This window comes from Polyodon spathula, chromosome 1, assembly GCF_017654505.1.
Source record: "Polyodon spathula isolate WHYD16114869_AA chromosome 1, ASM1765450v1, whole genome shotgun sequence".
NCBI lineage: Eukaryota > Metazoa > Chordata > Actinopteri > Acipenseriformes > Polyodontidae > Polyodon > Polyodon spathula.
The window spans coordinates 17640326-17658975 of NC_054534.1; the positions used below are offsets into that span (position 1 = coordinate 17640326).

At 38.2% G+C, this 18650-nt stretch overlaps 1 protein-coding gene across 3 annotated transcripts in view; it reads left to right on the forward strand.

Moving 5' to 3' along the window:
- Positions 1–18650, forward strand: part of LOC121315017 (F-box/LRR-repeat protein 17-like) — a 272761-nt gene that overhangs the window by 169843 nt on the left and 84268 nt on the right. The gene's annotated exons all lie outside the window — the stretch shown is intronic.

Consider the following 18650-nt stretch of genomic DNA (forward strand, 5'->3'; position numbering starts at 1 on the left):
AGGGCATAAATATATACTGGTCATATGTGATTGTGCAACTCATTATCCTGAGGCGTTTTCTTTGAGGAATGTCAAGGCCAGGCTGATAGCTAGTGTATTGATGCAGTTGTTTTCAAGGGTAGGGATCCCAAGAGAAATTCTCACGGATCAGGGCACAAACTTTAGATGGAAAATATTACACCAGGTTTACAAGCTGATGGGTATTAAAAATATTAGGACCACACCTTGCCACCTTCAGACAGATGGCCTGGTTGAGTGTTTTAATCGAACTCTGAAAGCCATGCCGGGGAAATTAGTGTCCAAGACAGGAGGAGATTGGGATCAGTGGATACCATACATTCTCTTTGCTTATAAGGAAGTCCCTCAGGTGTCAACTGGATTTTCACCTTTTGGACTCTTGTATGGCAGACAGGTGCGAGGGCTGTTGGATATCCTAAAAGAGACCTGGGAGTCAAGCCCTGCAGAAGACCAATCTGTTGTTAGCTATGTTCTTCAAATGCGCGACCAGCTGCAAAAGATGACCTCATTGGCACAAGAAAAAATTAAGCAAGCACAACAAACCCAGAAGGCCTGCTATGACAAATCTGCACATACTAGTGAGTTCCAGAGAGGTCGAGAGGTGTTGCTGCTACTGCCATCTCAAGAAAACAAGCTGCTAGCTAAATGGCAAGGTCTATATAAAGTCTCGCAGAAGATGGGCCCACTGACCTACGAGATTGCCATGCCAGTCCGCCAAAAGACCAGTCAGGCTTACCATGTTAACTTATTAAAAGCATGGTACTGCCTTCCAGAGCAGCCTCAGCAGCATCTCTTTATTATAGCTGTAGAGGAGGAGGAAGACCAGACTGAGCAATACTTTCCTACAGATGGTCAATCCCATGGCCTAGACCTGAGCCATCTAACAGCAGATCAACAGAGAGAGATCTCGTGTTGTTTAATGCCTGGCTTGTTCCAAGAAAGACAAGGTTACACTAAACTTGTGGAACACCACTTAAGGATGTCAACCCTGTCAGACAGCAGTTTTATTGAGTGTCTGAAAGGCTGATTCCGGTATTGCAGAATGAGTTGGAAATTATGAAGTCCTTGGGAGTCATCGAAGCTACCAGCAGTGCGTGGAGCAGCCCCATCGTACTAGTTCCAAAGAAAGATGGAAGCCTCTGATTTTGCATCGATTTTTGGAAAGTGAATGCAATATATAAATTTGACCCCTATCCTATGCCATGAATTGATGAAATTATTGAGAGGCTTGGGAGAGCCAAGTTCATTACCACCTTGGACCTGTGCAAGGGATATTGGCAGGTTCCCTTAGCAGCGGATTCCCGAGAATGTAAAGCCTTTTGTACTCCTTTTGGGCACTATCAATTTATGGTTATGCCGTTTGGGCTCTATGGGACCCCAGAAACTTTTCAAAGACTCATGGATCAAGTTTTTCAAGGCACTCAATACTTTGCAGCAGCCTATCTGACCGATGTGGTTTTTACAGTACATCTTGGGAAGATCACTTGACACACTTAAGAGCATCAAAGAAGCTGGATCTTGGATACCATCTGGGTACCGGGTTCATCAAACCACAAGTGGCAAAGGTGGAGGCGGTTCAGAACTGTGGAGCACCTGAGACCAAGAAGGAAGTGAGATCCTTCCTTGGCTTAATAGGATGGTACTGCAGGTTCATCCCTGACTTCTCCACTTGAGTAGTTATCCTCACTGATCTGACCCGGAAGAGTGAACCGAACAAAGTGAATTGGACTGAGGCCTGTGACAGTATTTCAAGATCTAAAGGAAGCTCTGTGTAGTTAACCTGTGTTATAGAGCCCTACTTTTCTAAACCCTTTGTTGTCCAAACAGATGCTTCCAGTGCAGGACTTGGAGCTGTATTGCTGCAAGGGGAGCTGGAAAACTTGAGGCCAGTGGTGTACATTAGCTGCAAATTGCTTACCAGAGAAACTTGGTATTCAACAGTTGAGAAGAAGTGCCTGGCGATCAAACGGGCCCTTGATTCGCGACAGTACTATCTGATCGGCCGTGAGTTTACGCTGGAGACAGATCATAGAGCATTGCAGTGGCTTGGGAAGATGAGAGACTCCAATGCTTGTATCACTCGGTGGTACCTAGCAATGCAACCGTTCCATTATACAGTAAAGTGCAGGGCTGGAGCCCAGAACCAAATTGCAGACTTTCTTTCTCGTGTCCCTGTAGAACATGTGAAATCTTAAGTAGGGGGATATGACAGTTTGTTTCAGTCTGGGGCTGCCTTCCTTTTGTTTAGACCTGGGTATAGTTTGAAGTCAGTAATGAGTATAGTACCTGCTGAGTACGAGCTGAGTATAGTACCTGCTCTAGGTGAATTCTATTTGAATGTAAATGTTTTTTTTTTTGTTTGTTTGTGCCTTGTTCTTTTCTTAAAAAAAAAAAAAAAAAAAAAAGGAAGTTTGTTTTTTTGTACAATTAGTTTTTTTTTTTTTTTTTTTTTTTTCCTGTTGTTAATAAATATAATTTGGTTTTGCACCAAACTTCACCTGTTCCTGAGTGTTTCCCTGCACAATAACACCAGGTGCTGGCTGTACTTTCCAACATTAGCATGCATAGATTTAATTAATTTACATGTAGGGAGTTTTAGAAAGGTCATATCGCAACAGTAACTGCATGTGAAACTGTAAATGATTACTTGAAGCACGACACTTATTTATTTTCTTGTCGCTTATATATTTTTATTATATCAACAATAAGAGACTAGACAAGACTAGTGTGAGCAATCGTAGTGGGCACTGTTCTGTTATGGCTAGAGCAGTAGTTTAATGGTTTGTTTGAGAATGAAAGTACCATTTGTATAACCACAGAAAAATGTACTAAAAGCTTTCCAGTGTCATTCAGATATTGTTTATCACTTCATGCAGCAGGGTTTGAAGGTTTATGCACTATCTATGTGAGGCTATTTAGTGTTCTCATTGCAAAAATGTGAAGAATCATAAATGTACTTTTAAAGTTCAGTTGCCCCACAAATCTGTAATAAAAGAAAGTATGTCCGATTTAGAGAGTAGCTCATGTAACCTTTTGTTAAATTAATGAAAGCTGCCAGTGCTAATCTGCTTATGGAGTAATCATCTGGAATCCATAGAATGTGGAATTTAAATAATCATTTCCTTCATTTTCCTGAATTAAATTGGTTTTTCACAAATGCTTTATGTGTATTTTGGCTTACATTCAATTTGTTTCTCCATTTTTGGACGTGATTGCGTTATACAGTGTTGTATTTAATATGTCGGAGACCATCTAAGCTGTCAGCTGTAGCATACTCAAAATCTAACTTTCTAGTAGTTAATTCCCTATCCAGTGTTGTTGTTTTCAATAATATTGTCTAAAATGTGTCTCAAGGCGTATGATGTTAAAATGGAAATATTTGCGTGGTGTTAAGGGTATACCCGGCCACACGGAAGTAGTGTGCTGTTGAAATCTGGGTATATGGAGACCTTTTGATGGATTAGTGGTAGGTTGATGGAATTCAGTGAAAACTGAGTTGTTGCATTTCTTTTTTGCTTGAACAAGACCCAAATTAAGCACACCTACCATCTTCTTGAAAAAGATAATGCAATAACAATCATCCACTTCTGGTCTGTAATAGCAGTATGCTACTCATTAGAAATGTTAAACATAGCTAAGCTGCTGAAAGGTCTCCCGCTGAAAAAGGTTGCTCTGCCTGTCGCGTTTTACCTGTGTAAATAATATTAAGTGGGAGTGGGGGTGGGGTGCTTTCAGTGCTGTTGTGTTGTTTAGTTGTCATAGTCTGCCTACTGTTCCGGAAGCGTATTTTCAAATTGTTCAGCATCCATTTCTGAACGTCTGGAACCCATTTTACCAATAGGAACAGCTCCTTTTGTTTCACACTGAAGTGCTTGGAAGTTGAAAAGTTTGAAAGAATCGCCACATTGTGTTTACTGTAGGTTTGGCAGGTCACATTTCTGTGTTTGGCTTTTCTTTTTTCTTCTTAAACTGGATGCAGATAATCTCAGCCTGTCTGTATATGGTAAGCACTTGGAATATGGCCTAATTTGGGGATTTTTTTTCCAACACTGAGATAATGATTAGAAGGGTGTTTTTTTTTTTTTAAATATAAAAGATGCCATCTTTCTAAATACAAGGGTGGAATATCTCTGCACCTTGAAGTACGCTGTTATGCTTCTCGCTCTCTGGGAGGATAAAATCTCATTGCTGTTTCTTGGCACAGGATCAATCACAGTGATTCATTTCGGATTCTGGCCATTGGCTGTGCAAAGCACTCAAGTCATGAGACATCTGTTTTACTGAATACCTAATGGCTTGATGTCACTGAAGTCAAGTGATTTTTTAAAGTGTCTCTTCTATTATTATGCAGCCACAAGGTATTCATTGCATGTTTGTTTGTTTTTTTTTTTCAGAGGAAAAATAGTATTAACAACCAGGACATTAACTATTCCTCTGGAGTTTGACAGGATTGATATTTCCAGGTCAACTGTTCCAAACCCCTAAACTTTTGGACAGAGTGATTTTTGGTTATTGTTTATTTTTTTGGTCGCTAGCTGTCATTCACTTTTCTTTCAAAAGGCTATGTACAAATTAAAAGTTTCCTATTAATATTCCAAGGTGAAGGTCTGTGAAATGCAGGTTCCAGAGGTTCACCCTTTTATTGAATTTAAAACCACTGTGCTTAGGTTGTATTGTTGTGTTTAGCAAGCTGAGGCGATCATGAAACTGAAGGTTTTTGATTCGGCACCACTCTTCCCCAACAAGATTTGAAGTCGTGTGTGGCAGGCTGGCGAGTGGATAGAGGCCCAGAGACAGACTGCAGTTCAAAAAAATAACTATTTTATTATAAATAAACACAAAATGAAAGGGCACAAGGGCCAAAACAAAGCAATTTAAACACAAAAAGAAAGACAAAAAGCAAAACTTACAAAAATAACAGTTTCCAGGCTGGGCAATGCCTTCACTGGATTCAAACTTTCTACACAACCAAAAAAAAACAACCTGCTTCCTCAGCTCCCACTCCCCAAATGAGAAGCAGAGGCCTCCTTTTATATCAGGTGGTTGGGCGCTGATTGATCGTTAATCAACCTAATCAACTAATCAACCCCAGCCACCTGAACATAATAAACCCAGGCAGGTAGGGGAAATTAACCCCATCCCTGCCAATTTAAAAGGGCAGAGCTTTGCTCTGCCACATCGTGGTTTTCCAGTAATAAGATTGTATAGCACTAAGCAACGATTCTAAAACTTCTAAAAACTCTGTTTTCAACACGTTTGACTGATTTCACGTTTCCTCTGAGGGAGATGGTAACAGTACAATACTCCTGTTACCATGTATTATTACATATGAAATACAGAAAAGGCACACCATAAAAATATTGCTAAACAATCCCGTCTTCACTTGATGGAATTACAGCCTGGTTAGTTACTGTTGGGTTTACATTACACCTATGTTTGTTTACAGTATTATTAATGATAATCCAATTTAAGAAGTCCTAATCTATAAAACCAAGAACTGAATTTCTGTATACTGTTTTACACATTTTTTTTAATTTCTGTGTGTTGTATACAGGCCAATATATGACATGTGCTGTATACACATATATTAACTGGTGTGCAGTTTTTTCAATGGGCTCATCCTGTTGATATTTCCCATATCACAAGGCTATATGATCCAGGAAACATGCGCTCACTAATACCAGAAACTGAGAACAAAAACACACCTCTGCGGCTCTCTAGTGTGTAATTGATAAAGAAACCCCTTCAGAGCCCTCCACGTCCAGTGAAAATCAGGTAAATCCTAGAGAAATGCATGTTTCCAACATTGAAATTACCGTGGTAACAGGCTCTCTGCCTCCAGTCTTTGGGCTAAACTACATTGTCCAAGAGGGAGTCACCGTAAACATGTATAAATCAGACACCAGAAAAATCTGACATCCAAAGATGAAGATGCTTTATAATACACTCTGAGTGCTAAGCCACTTCTCACAAACAGGTACACAGACATGTTAGCAAACACAAACACCCTAGGAATAAAGAGTGAACATAAAAATAGCTTAATATAAAAAAAGTACAGTACTGTGCAAAAGTTTTAGGCAGGTGTGAAAAAATGCTGTAAAGTAAGAATGCTTTCAAAAATAGACATGTTAATAGTTTATATTTATCAATTAACAAAATGCAAAGTGAGTGAACAGAAGAAAAATCTACATCAAATCAATATTTGGTGTGACCACCCTCAGCATCAATTATTTTAGGTACACTTGCACACAGTTTTTGAAGGAACTCGGCAGGTAGGTTGGCCCAAACATCTTGGAGAACTAACCACAGTTGTTCTGTGGATTTAGGCAGCCTCAGTTGCTTCTCTCTCTTCATGTAATCCCAGACAGACTCGATGATGTTGAGATCAGGCCTCTGTGGGGGCCATACCATCACTTCCAGGACTCCTTGTTCTTCTTCACACTGAAGATAGTTCTTAATGACTTTCGATGTATGTTTGGGGTCGTTGTCGTGCTGCAGAATAAATTTGGGGCCAATCAGATGCCTCCTTGATGGTATTGCATGATGGATAAGTATCTGCCTGTACTTCTCAGCATTGAGGAGACCATTAATTCTGACCAAATCCCAAACTCCATTTGCAGAAATGCAGCCCCAAACTTGCAAGGAACCTCCACCATGCTTCACTGTTACCTGCAGATACTCATTCGTGTACCGCTCTCCAGCCCTTTGACGAACAAACTGCCTTTTGCCACAGCCAATTTTGACTCATCAGTCCAGAGCACCTGCTGCCATTTTTCTGCACCCCAGTTCCTGTGTTTTCGTGCATAGTTGAGTCTCTTGGCCTTGTTTCCACGTCGGAGGTATGGCTTTTTGGCCGCAAGTCTTCCATGAAGGCCACTTTTGACCAGACCTCTCCGGACAGTAGATGGGTGTACCAGGGCCCCACTGTTTTCTGCTAATTCTGAGCTGATGGCATTGCTGTACATCTTCCGATTGCAAAGGGAAGTAAGCATGATGTGTCTTTCATCTGCTGCAGTAAGTTTCCTTGGCCGACCACTGCGTCTACGGTCCTCAACATTGCCCGTTCTTCAAAAGAGCTTGGACAGCACATCTGGAAACCCCTGTCTGCCTTGAAATTTCTGCCTGGGAGAGACCTTGCTGATGCAGTATAACTACCTTGTGTCTTGTTGCTGTGCTCAGTCTTGTCATGGTGTATGACTTTTGACAGTAAACTGTCTTCAGCACCTCACCTTGTTAGCTGAGTTTGGCTGTTCCTCACCCAGTTTTATTCCTCCTACACAGCTGTTTCTGTTTCAGTTAATGATTGTATGTCAACCTACATATTGAATTGATGATCATTAGCACCTGTTTGGTATAATTGTTTAATCATACACCTGACTATATGCCTACAAAATCCCTGACTTTGTGCAAGTGTACCTAGAAGAATTGATGCTGTTTTGAAGGCAAAGGGTGGTCACACCAAATGTGGATTTGATTTAGATTTTTCTTCTGTTCACTCACTTTGCATTTAATTAATTGATAAATATAGTCTATTAACATTCTTACTTTAGAGCATTTTTTCACACCTGCCTATAACTTTTGCACAGTACTGTATATAAAAATGTTAAATCATGTGATTGTAACACGCTCCCTAACCGTTTTTTTCAGCCTCCTTGGGGGAAAAAAAAAAAAGTTCCCACTGAAACCCGACGTGCAGTTCACTCTCTGTCTAATAACACACTGACATAAACTTATGTCGAGTAAGCCCCCCACAACAACCAACACAAAACATTAGAACTCTGACAGGAAATAAATTGCTCACCAGAGATTATAAAAAAAGTACTGCATGGGGTAATGTGTAATAAATAAGAATTGAATTCCCTCCCCTGGGGTGGATGCTTGGATAAAGCCCTTGGTGTGCATTACATTCTCATATCATACACTACCCCCATGCATTATTATCTCACATTAGAACACTCTGCTGTTTTTGCACGAGAGGTGCATGTTTACAACATAAAGGCTATAACCTAAGGCAGCTCAGTCTTCTGGATTATACACAGCTTGTTTATTATATTCCGTAAAATTCTGTTATTAATTTCTTGCAACAAAAAGCATTTGACAGTTGTATGTGAACAATGGATTTAATGCAGACAAATACGGTATATTAATAAAACTATACTAAGCAGGTGTAGCTGGTGACATGTTAAGGGCTTTGAATTTAAAGATGTTTCTTGCTCTGTTTTTCTAGCCATGATTTAGAGCTACTTGGAGAAATAACGAGAATTTTTCTTGCCAAAGAAAAGTTTGTATCCAGGAACATGTTCAAATCCGCCAGGAGCTATAGCAGCCAACTTTTAAATTCCTTCCAAATCAACAGCCAGTTATCTGTGTAATGGTAAACCTTGTGAAGGAATGTATTTGCTTTGGATGAAACACTATCAAAAACCTCCTGAGAGAGGGCATTTTTAAATAGGGCGTATTTCCAGTTGACGTAGATAAATAAATCACTGTACAAGCTGAAATGGTAGGTTGTTGGACTATTGTTCTGTACCTTGTCAAATGCATTATGATATGGAAGCAGTAAATGTGTATTGAGTTTAGAATGTCCCAGTCTAGACCTTGGACTTTTTTTTATGAGTACAGTCATAAAAGCACTCGCAATTGGCTATTTCAGTGTGATTTGCAATCTTTCACCTTGGTGTCACCCTCGACCCCCTCCCGTCCTACTCTCAGCACATCTCTACTCTGGCACAATCCTGTCGCTTCTTCCTCAGTAACATACACAGAATTTGTTCCTTCCTCACTGACTATTCCACACAGAGAACTCAGAGTATCTCTGCACTAGTTTGTCAGGCACATCTTCCTCTCGAAGTGATTGCTGTATGGTAAGTAGACTCTTGATATGTGTAATTTATTCTCTTTAATCCTTAAGACCTTTTCCTGAAATTCTCTATCATTCCTGTTGGTATTATATAGTTACAATAGTTTGTGCTGTAACTAGACCTCAAGGGCCATTCCAGATCTGGCATTGGCGGTTGGTGCCACAGGCTCTATAGATGTAATGCAGTAATTCATAGACAGTTTTTGTGCCATCCAAAAAACATACTCTTACATACAGTAAAGATACATACAGTAGATCCATCTGTACTTGCTGTACAGCATATATTTACAGTATGTACGCCTATTGACAAATATGAAATTGATTTACTTGCAGTGGTGTCATACTAATTACTGTAATGTATTTTTTAGTATCATGGTGATGCAATGGGAATGTTACATACCTTGTTTAGGAATAGTACAACTGTAAACCAGGACCAAAAGGTACGGGACAAAAAGGAAGGTTTACATCAATATAAGCAAACCTGATTGACTTCTCCAGGTGAATGTTAATTTCTTCTGAACTTCTTTTTAGAATTGTTTTTAATTAACAAGCAGCTATACGCATTACACCCAGTTACAGGCTTGTAAATTATAGCAATCAGGGGGCACTTCCATTAACAAAACATAATGGAAGGTATCTTGGAAACAAGTCTCATAAGTATTTAAATATTAGCATGAATGTTAAAGTAATGTGAACATAATTATTCAGTAAGCCTGACCTATTAGCTCAAGGGAGCAGAAACAAAAAAGAACAGTCATATGTTTTTTGTCAGAAGTTCACCGATATGCGTTACAAGGACTTAACCGGCTTAAATTACAATAGGGTGATTGGTGAAAAAGACAGATAATGATTTGCTGTTTAATTAAGCCCTGAAAACAGGCTGGCCTTGAATGCATTTTTCTGGGCTCTAATGGATACCTGAATAATTAGTGGGTTATGTATTATTTAACCTTTCAAAGCTACTAATTAAAACTAAATTTATCTTACTAGTGTTGAAATTTAGCTTTTTGTTTTAAAACAAACAAACAAAAAACCCACATATCGTGATGATCCTGCAAGGTTCACCTCCCTGTATTTTGGGCAATAGTTTTTATGGTAAAATGCAATTATTTTTTACTCATCATTCTTTGGATCAGTGTTTGATTCCGGTTGTTGGGTTTCTTTAAGGGTCACTCACAAACTCACAGTACCAAATATTTTGCGAAGCCAGAGTTCTACGGTTCTGGCTCGGCTCGGCTCGGCTCGGCTCGGCTCGCCTCAACAAAATGACCAATGTAAAACTAGCCGTACTGTGAGGGCTCGGCTCTAGTATGTACAGTGGCTTGCGAAAGTATTGACCCCCCTTGGCATTTTTCCTATTTTGTTACCTTACAACCTGGAATTAAAATTGATTTTTTGGGGGTTTGTATCATTTGATTTACACAACATGCCTACCACTTTGAAGATGCAAAATATTTTTTATTGTGAAACAAACAAGAAATAAGACAAAAAAACAGAAAACTTGAGCGTGCATAAGTATTCACCCCCCCAAAGTCTCTACTTTGTAGAGCCACTTTTTGCAGCAATTACAGCTGCAAGTCTCTTGGGGTATGTATCTATAAGCTTGGCACATCTAGCCACTGGGATTTTTGCCCATTCTTCAAGGCAAAACTGCTCCAGTTCCTTCAAGTTGGATGGGTTCCACTGGTGTACAGCAATCTTTAAGTCTTTCCACAGATTCTCAATTGGATTGAGGTCTGGGCTTTGACTAGGCCATTCCAAGACATTTAAATGTTTCCCCTTAAACCACTCGAGTGTTGCTTTAGCAGTATGCTTAGGGTCATTGTCCTGCTGGAAGGTGAACCTCCGTCCCAGTCTCAAATCCCTGGAAGACTGAAACAGGTTTCCCTCAAGAATTTCCCTGTATTTAGCGCCATCCATCATTCCTCAATTCTGACCAGTTTCCCAGTCCCTGACGATGAAAAACATCCCCACAGCATGATGCTGCCACCACCATGCTTCACTGTGGGGATGGTGTTCTCGGGGTGATGAGAGGTGTTGGGTTTGCGCCAGTCATAGCGTTTTTCTTGATGGCCAAAAAGCTCAATTTTAGTCTCATCTGACCAGATTACCACCTTCCATATGTTTGGGGAGTCTCCCACATGCCTTTTGGCGAACACCAAATGTGTTTGCTTATTTTTTTCTTTAAGCAATGGCTTTTTTCTGGCAACTCTTCCATAAAGCCCAGCTCTGTGGAGTGTACGGCTTAAAGGTCCTATGGACAGATACTCCAATCTCCGATGTGGAGCTTTGCAGCTCCTTCAGGGTTATCTTTGGTCTCTTTGTTGCCTCTCTGATTAATGCCCTCCTTGCCTGGTCCGTGAGTTTTGGTGGGCGGCCCTCTCTTGCCGGGTTTGTTGTGATGCCATATTCTTGCCATTTTTTAATAATGGTTTTAATGGTGCTCCGTGGGATGTTCAAAGTTTTGGATATTTTTTTATAACCCAACCCTGATCTGTACTTCTCCACAACTTTGTCCCTGACCTGTTTGGAGAGCTCCTTGGTCTTCGTGGTGCCGCTTGCTTGGTGGTGTCCCTTGCTTAGTGGTGTTGCAGACTCTGAGGCCTTTCAGAACAGGTGTACATATACTGAGATCATGTGACAGATCATGTGACACTTAGATTGCACACAGGTGGACTTTATTTAACTAATTATGTGACTTCTGAAGGTAATTAGTTGCACCAGATCTTATTTAGAGGATTAATAGCAAAGGGGGTGAATACATATGCACCCACCACTTTTCCGTTATTTATTTTTTTAGAATTTTTTTAAACAAGTTATTATTTTCATTTCACTTCACCAATTTGGACTATTTTGTGTATGTCCATTACATGAAATCCAAATAAAAATCCATTTTAATTCCAGGTTGTATGGCAACAAATAGGAAAAATGCCAAGGGGGGTCAATACTTTCGCAAGCCACTGTAAGTGTAAAAAGGCTACTAGTAAGCTGCTTGAATTTGTTCTAATAAGAGCGGTGTCTGTCACATAATTTATACTGGAGTTGGAGTGGGATTAGAAAAAGGCTTTAACCCAATCAGTGGTCTAAATATTCTGTTAGCCCCATTTTGACATTTTTTCAGTCTTGCCATAGCCTTTTTACAACAATGTGAATACCCTGTTAATTCCATGCAGGTTATCATTTTAGAAGTGCTAAACAGCTCTAACAGTATGGTCTTGCAACCATTTCCACTGGCTGCCAATACCATTTTGCAAGCTCCAAACCCCACGTGCCATTGCAAACTTGACTGACATCCCATTCAATCGTCATTACCAAATCCATGACACTTGTGGCCTCCTGGGTCTTTTATTATCAATGTTTTAGCAGTTTAATACCGAATGGTCGACAGAGAATTTTCCCATAGCTTAGGGGACATTTCGGTTCTACATGAGTAAGAAAGGTCTAAATGTATTTCCTGTCTCAAAATTATAAGTCACGTTTTGAATTTCTAGGGCCACAGGGGATGGATCAGAAGCAAAGGTTAATGAAAGCTACAGGGTTTTCAATATGTTAGGAATGACTTCAAAGCCTATAAAGTAATGATAATTGATATTCTGAATCAGTGTGCTACAAGCCATCTTGTCATACAGTACATGAAGGTTTCTGTAATTATATAGGCCTGTGTTTTGTTCAGCGTGGAAATGTTGGTATTTTCTTTTGTATTAAATACAATTTTAGCATTTGGTTTGCATAGTCCAGTATACTTCGGTTTCTATAAACGTAGAAAGCATACCTTTGACCCATATGCTTTTGAAAATGTGAAGTGATAGGCTTCAGCATATTTGGATTTATAAGATAGAGCAAAACTTCTTAGCAACAAAATGATGTAGAATGCAATTACTTGTTCTTGTGTCACGTTTCTTGTGTATAGGTTAGGGAAGAGTTTTTTGTAAGGACAGTTATATTAGTGTGTAAAACTAAAGTAGAATCTTATAATGGCAATCAGTACTGTGTAATTTAGCATGATATGTGTTCATAAACTGTCCAAGTGTTCTTTTTTTGCCATTTTAAATTGCTTTTATGGAAGGTAGATTTCACTGTAAGTGAGATTGTTTTACATTGTAACAGTCACTATGTGTTAGACAACAGCGCAGCCATTTCTTGATGTATACATACTTTTCTTAGCTTCTGTTTCACAAAATATCTAAAATATTCTACCTTTACTTTTATAAATAGAGCTGGAATGATATATATATATATATATATACTATATATATATATATATAATATATATATATATATATATATATATATATATAAAATAACAGACAGACACACACACACACACACACACACACACACACACACACACACACACAACAGTGGTTTGCAGAAGTATACACCCCCTATCAATAATGTCACATTTTGTTGAATTACAAATAATGTTTGCAGTTTTTTAAAAAAACTTTTGTTATTCAAAGCTGTAGTGGTTACACTAAACACTGTTATATGAGGAGGAGTTTAAATGTCAGCAAAACAAATAAAATGTACAAAATTAAATTTAATGGTTGCATAAGTATTCAGCCCCTTAAGTCAGTACTTGGTCAAAGCACCTTTTGCAGCAATTAGTCTTTTTGAATAGATCTTGTAGTGGATTTATTCTCCGCTATCCAAAAAGACTCAGGATTCAGGTTTATTGTCAGCTCTAGATATTTTAATCAATGTATACAAGGGAAGAGTCTACAAGAGACTATTAACCCAAGTGGGGCTGCAGTTGATATTTATACAGTTTGTACAAGCTTGTAAATAGGGTGTGTCTGGTGTCTGTGTTACCAGAAAGTTTCAGTAGGAAAGTAAGATAGGGTGCAGCACAAGATAAGATCAAAACAGAGCCAGTGTTATGAAAGGGCCTAGGGGTGAGGTGTAATGTTGTCCAGAAGCTCGAGGGTTAACTGCTACCCTTAGCTGATGTAATCACTGTCTGTTGTAGACTGAAAGGCATTTCATATTCAGTTAAATATATATATATATATATATCTATCGTCAGAATTCAATAATTTTTTTGGAGCGTTGATAATTCTAAAAAACCAGAGGTCACCAGTACATGGTTTGTTTTATCGGGGGACGTCTTTACCACGACCCTAAAACTCGCTCTGTCTTCTCTTCTGATCCTTGTTCTCCTCGTTTCAGTGGAATCTTGGTGGCTGTACTTCTCATGTCCTGCTGTAGGCAGGTTGCGGACCATTGCAGCTGTTGTGAGGTTGGACATCAGTGTCCGTTGTCGCTTCAAGATGTGTTTCAGTTCAAGTCAGTTAAAAAAAAATAAAATACACTGTGTTTTGTTCGAGGGTGAGCTAGACAAACATATTTTTTTTGCCGTAATCTATAGTTATTTATTTGTGTAATGTCTCCCTTTGGAATAACCCCCCAGCTCCCATACCAACATCCATACTACCATTCACCCTGTATAGTTCCGGGCTAGGGGAGGAAGGTGCTTTCTCTGTTGTGCATCAGAACAGAATGGAGTTGGGTTACAAGTCAAAAGATAAGAAATTGGAGTCTGCTGTACTTCATTCCTTAAGTAGCTGAACTGTGAAGGGAATGTAGTGTAATAGAGACACATTTGTAAGATAATGAACAGTGTAAATAGTGTTTGGTCATTCCAGGCCAAATTACATATGTTAGAGAAACCAGTAAATTATTTTTATCCAAGTTTTTTTTAAAAAACAAAGTTGCAATCCTTTCAGCTGTAGTGAAGGTGTGAAATAGTCCTGTTCTGTGGTAATAGTACAGGGTCCACATTCTCAACTGTTGTCTGTCAATAAATTCCAGATGGTCCCTCAAAGCTTCCTTGGCATTCAAGTTGCTGTTTTTATGTTTATTCCAAAGTTTATTCTCCATGCTAGAATTGACTGTCTAGAATTGCAATGCAATTTTGGAAAAAACAAAAAGTTTTAGATTTTGATAGTATTTGCAACAATGTGTAGAGCCCTGGGTATTTGCATTGTTTCTGTATACAGCCGGAATGGTACACATTTTTTGTCCCATGCTGGCACAGGGATGCTAGAGGTCCATAGAAATGTTTTGTAGTGGCTTTGGAAGTTTAAAAAAAAAAAAAAAAAAAAAAAAACCTTGGCTTTTTAACAAAACAAATAAACTGTGTGATGTAAAGTGGTTGTGCATATCAGGTATGTGTCAGCACATATGGGACACTTTGTGGGACAAATTTATTGCAAGAGTCTGAGTTGAACAAGGTCTGTATTCCACTTTCACTATTGTCCTATTCTGTATTATTTAATTAAGACTAAAGGAAAGTTTAGGATTCCAGCTGAGATACGCAGTGTCCTTGGATGTTTTCACATTTGTCAGACCTTGGACATTTTGTATTGCATTTATCCCAGTCTTTGAGTGCACTTCTGAAGCTAACAATGTCATTTTCTAGCTGCCTTGTCCGAATCAGCAGAATATGTTTCTGTATTTTGCTAATGAGTTTTTGCTGATCTAAATCCATGATGTAAATCAATAAATAAAGTAATGCTTCTTGTTCTCTGAACTGGTTGGCAAGGTGTTGCCTCCAGACTTGTTGATTGTCTAAAAATCAGAGCTAGATAGACCCTGTTTTCTTAGCGCTCATTTATGCTCTTAACTCTGGGGCTTGTCTATTCATAAATGAAGTAAACTGTATTTCCCTCCCATTCCTGCTGTGCAAAGCCTCCAAGTTGGGTGCAAACAACGCTGTCACATTAATACGTTTGCATTAAAGCTGGAAGTCAATCCCTTATAGTCTGAACCCCCGGTTCATTTAAGTGAGTATCTCCAACACATAATCTTTATAGTGCCATGCCCATTTGTAACCCAAATTACATTTCTGAACTTGCTGTTAAGGAGCTACAGAACAGGACTGTAATTTAAAAAGGAAGAGTAATGAAAACAGCAACCGGAAAACAACAAATATTGTACAGCATGCATAAACTACATAGCACAGAATAAGAAACGAGACCTGTAATTAAACCCAGTCTGGGCCTGCCAGTATGTGAAATTCCTAATAATATAGTATTGTACTTTCATCTTTATTTAAATTATTTATTTATTTATTTATTCATTTATTCATTCATTCAGATGACAATCTGGATATTAAACTTTGTTTCAGCACATTTTTGACAGAGATTTCTGATGCTTCAGTTAGGTAAAATAACCAGTTTTACTGCAAGGACAGAAAATAAATATAAAGTAAGGGACGGTGATCCTTTATACCACAAAACCAGTTATAATGTGGTGTGGCTATTGCTCCCATTTGTACCATAATACATTTGCACTTGCACTTAAATATAAGGAGTGACACCAATAGCCATCTTGTCACTATGGCTCCCAACTACAGTGTTAATAAAGGGTGCATCTATTGTGACAAACATCATATACAGTGTAAGCACATTGTGTGCTTTATTTATTAGGATGTAGAGTGACACATTGAGTACTCGCTCATGCAGATTATATTGCATTTGTGCAAGGCATAACTATATCAGGGCAATTTATCCATGTTCAGCTTCATCAATGATTCAGTGCTTTTAAAATGGCCAAAGCTGACAATATTACATTTCTTTGTTGTTCATATTTATTTTTCTTTATACAAAGAAAATAGTTATCTGTAAACATCACATACATAAATGGATACTGTGCTGATTAAAAATAAGGAAACATGCTCTATCAACATATCCAATTCTACCTCTGGAATTTAAAACCCCTGTGTTGTCAGTTACACTCGTTGTCAACGTCTCTGACAGTTATTTTTGCTTCTCCTTTCCACAGTAGTGCCATTCATCAAGGTAATCAGTCCTCTGCAGAAATGAGTGTGTTTGTCACCATGGAAACCCCTTTAAAGCAGCCTGATTAAAGAAGTCTTAAGTTGCATCTACGGAACAAAAAACAACATACATGTAGATTAGTGGATAAAAAACTGTACATTATTGTATGCATAGCAGCTGTTTCTATTCGAGCTGCAACAAGTGGATGCACATCTAAAAACATGATACTGCTGTATGTAAGTTCATGTTATTGAAGCTTAAAGTACTACTAGCTTGAAATACTTGCTTGAGCATGTGATTGGTTTCACACAGCTTTTCTTGGAAATGTGGGGAACAACAAACATCTTGTGTTCAGTTTTGTTGCTTTTCCAGCACCTAGAATTTTAGGATTGAGACATAAAAAAACCAAAAAATGATGTGAACATAATTTAGACCTTTTATTGAACATCGTGTAATCAAATAAACTATAAACTGACATTGTAAAAATCTACCAGAAGCAATAATAGTAGTACAGTATTTCATGTTAGATTTTGAAATGCCACATTCTTAGTATATAGAAAGCAACAAATCGGTATGTAATTCAATATGTTAACGTGACATTATTCATCAGGTTTCATTCGACCTTATGAAGCAAAATTAGTTCATTGTTTAGGGTGATGCAAAACTTTTGGCCATAGCTGTATAAAGAAATAATAGTTTTGTTTTTCAGTGTTACATTTTAAAAATCAGTCGTAATGCTTTTGCATTAAACACAGCGATATTCTATATTTATTTCTTAGGTGCATTAGATATATTATTTTTCTATTTGGTGGTGCTGCTGCCGCCGGTGGTTTATTCTTGTAATAATAATATATCTATTTTTAACATATTGTAAATCAATAAAAAATTAAAACAAAATTAAAAAATACAACCAAAAGCCTTTTAGTTGTTGAGACATGATTTTATTGCATTTTTCAATTGCCATTCCTAAAGCAAAAAGGGTATTCATTAATAAAGAGTGCACTTCTGACACAGAGGACACAGGTGTGTGTTGCATTTAAATGATCAAAAACCTTCATTAATGCACCTTGTATTGTACCATTTACTTCAGATCCTCAGATGCGAGTCAGAGTGGCTTTAAAAGTGTAAGCCTTACCAATGAATGTCTGTCTAATTAGCTTTGTCCTTGAGTGCATGGTAAACAGTAACAAGGTCTCCACAGGCCACTGTTTTTCCTAGCATGATAGACATATTTCCTCATTAGTTCTCTTCAATTGTCACTAATGCCATATCTCTGAGTTTTGACTGCAAGAAACACAAATCTGCAGACTTAATATTTTGAGCAGGCATCTGTTACCAGTTCTTGCATCATTTGAACCTGGAGGCTGAATATGTTTTGCACATGAGATCTATATGTTTGGTTTCAATAAACAATACAACTTTTTAAAGAGGGATTTAAGAATTTGAAGTTCAGGTGGCCACATAACATATATATGAATGTTTGAATTGCTGTCTATCTCTATCCTTCTTTGTCTCTCCTTACAGTATCAGTTTATTTAATGATCTTTATTAAGTTTGCATGATTGATTTTGGGGACATTATATATAGAGTCTCTACTATCATGGTTGTAAGAAAACTAGATCCTGTGTACCATTCTGCACTGAGGTTTATAACCAGCCTGAGTTATTTTGTTCATCAGTTTGATTTATATAAATTGGCTGGTCTGACTCATTTATCTTTCCCTAGAATTCATGTGTGGTGTACTTTGGAATTGGTGAAAAATTAAAACTGCTAAGCAGTGCAGTTTCTGTTGACATCAAAAAAACAACATTAGGACCATTTAAAATTAATTGCTACCTGGTATTTTAAATCCTGCTGAGGGCTTTTCATGACCTTGCGGTCTACATATGAAGTCCCCTGAGTGCAGTGTGTGGATACAGATTTTTTACTGATTTTCTTTGAAATGTTAATATTTTGAATTCAATTAAAGTTTTATGCATGTACAGACATTT